Below are 2,737 nucleotides of genomic sequence, written 5' to 3'. Positions count from 1 at the left end.
GTTTAAATATTAAATCAGATATTATGAGCCAACAAATACTCAGTACTTAACCTGCCATTCTACCAAGTACTCTTGAGTAAATTATTGTATGACTACTTTCTACTTTTACTTGAGTAAACCAATATTAAAGTAGTAGTCTACCCAGCTCTGCCTCTATTTTTTATGTAGGAGACAAAAATTAAATGTAAAAATCTGAATTATAGAGAAAATGATGCAGATCTTTACATAGTTGATCGGATTTTTGGCATGTGTGGTGTGGATTTGGCTTTAGCTCCTTTGGGTTAATACTTTCTAGGTATGATTGTAGCAGGTCTTCTCGTTCTTGGTATCATAGTTTGAGCTAATTCAGATTGGATTAAATAGGAAACAGTTTTTCAGGCCTTACAAAATTTTACCAAACCTAATTTAAATCTGAGCTTTGACTAGGCCGTTCAGTATTATTGGATGTAAACCTTTGTCCTTTGTTTGTGTTTCTGCTAATTTTTTCTCATTGTCCTTCTGGAATATGAACCTCTGCCACTCTTTTAACTCTTTTCAAGTTTCTGACGCATCTTTCACAATGTCCCTGTTAAAGAAAACCACCTTTACATTATGAAGCCCTCACTGTTTAACCACCGTTATGGTATGTTTAGGTTGATGTTCAGTGTTGGTTTTACATTTTGGCTAAAAAGGTAATTTTCAGTCACATCTGCATCTTCTTTCACTTGTTTGCTGTTTTCCTCTAAACTAAATTGTTCAAACTTAAGACAGGATCATTCCATAATGGCCCTTGTTTTAGGATTTACAACATTCATCTATTTTGTGGATCTCTACAGCTCCTCCAGTCCCCATGGGCCTCTTAGCTTCTTCTGTTTTCCCTTCTCCGTCATACTATTTTCTAAACTAACCCTAATTTAAACTTCCCAGCACTCTCTGACCCGTCTGCTGTGTGCCTTTCTGTTTTTTCAAAGTAAAATCTCCTTCCTTTCCTCCAGAAGATGAATCAAAAGAGGAAATGCCTGCTTGCATTTTTTTAAATATTTATTTCTTCCCTTATTAACCATACCTAACTTTTTACTGGTTTATCCGGTACAATCCCATTAAATTGCAAAGAAGTTTGAGGGTTAAAGTGACAAAAGGAGCTTGGAGGGTATGAATACTGTTACAATAAACTGAAAAAACATAATTTTCGCCTTATTAATGAACAACAGTGGTTTAACTTCTGATGGTTTCCTTTATTTTTTTCTTGCCTTTTGGATTTAATGTTTTTCATGTCTTAGAGTCAGAATATGCAAACATCTCATGTCAATTTCCCACCCAAATCTTTTAAAGGTAAATATATAAAATGTCTATATAATGTAACATCTGTTCTACTTGGTAATAAAGAGAAAAAAACATGAAGGATGTCTTTGTGTTACTTTAAGAGTCTTAATGTATCATAATGGAAAAACAACCTAATCTGTTGAAGAAACTGTTGGAGTATCCAGAATGTAAGATATATTAAAAGCTCTTTTATTGACCTTTTTGTCATGAATCAGACCAGAGGACACAGTCTTCAAGGTAAGACAGACAGTGGGATAATTAAAAAATGTTTATGTAAAACGTTGGATCTGCAGTTACAGCAGCTAGGGCGTCTAAGGAGCGGAACACTGGTTGGTAACCGCGATAATCTGACGGAGGATGATGATGAACGTGTGAGTCACTAACCTGGTTTTATAGTTCAGTCCGTGAAAGAAAATAACTAAAATAAAAGTAATTAACAGGTAATAAGGAAATTTAGAGAAGCCAATTAACCTTACAGTCATGTTTTTGGACTGAGGGAGGAAGCCGGAGTACCAGGAGAAGCCCCACGCATGCACAGGGAGAACATGCAAACTCCATGCAGAAAGACCCCGGGCCTGGAATCAAACCCAGAACCTTCTTGTTGCAAGGCAACAGTGCTACCCACTGCATCACCGTGCTAAAAGATTCAAATCTTCTGAATACAACAGTATGTAAAAAAAAAAAAAAAGATTAAAACTATCAAAAAACTAAACAGCAACTGGATCTTTAACTGCAGATGTTGTGTTTCATTCATCTTATTTTGGCTGATATTGATCAAGTACTAATGTTGCTGTCAGGACTTATGTTACATATTCATATTATGAGTATATTTTTGCCCTTTTACACAGAAAAGTACCAACCATTGCCTCCCTGTGGTTATAATTAGACACTCCAGAGCTATAAGTACATATCAGATCGATTTATGATTTTCTATTTGTTTTTTCACTGCAGTTTGGTGATTTGTTAATTTTCTCTTACATTATTATTATTATTTTAACATTTATTTTATTTTTTCATGATTTTAGGGAGTTGTGGAATTTTTACTCCACATTTCATGCTGTCATACTGGCCTCAGCTTTATAAAGAGATTTGCTGAGAAATTATTTAAACTACAGTAGAAAAAAGTTTTTAAAAAACCACTGCTGTAATTCAACAAAAGAAGCCAATAAAGTTAAGGCTGCTTCTTTGTTTCCTGTCTTTCTCTACTGGATGTTCTAATTAAAGCACGTATACCTAACCATGAAAGCAATGGCCAGACACATCTGGATTAATCAGTTCATCGAGCAATGAAATACAGGAAACAAGGGAGCTTCCTTAACTTCGGGAAATAGTGAAGTTGTGCATAGAGCCCATTGTTATGGATTTAGGAGGGAATCAGCAGTTTATCTGTAGTTCTCTTTCTATCCACAAGGTGGAAGCATTGCTTCTCCTCAGC

The sequence above is a fragment of the Cyprinodon variegatus genome, unplaced genomic scaffold, assembly GCF_000732505.1.
Source record: "Cyprinodon variegatus isolate N-32 unplaced genomic scaffold, C_variegatus-1.0 Scaffold79, whole genome shotgun sequence".
NCBI classification, from domain to species: domain Eukaryota; kingdom Metazoa; phylum Chordata; class Actinopteri; order Cyprinodontiformes; family Cyprinodontidae; genus Cyprinodon; species Cyprinodon variegatus.
The sequence above is the reverse complement of the archived record's forward strand: the minus strand, read 5'-3'. Positions refer to the sequence as shown.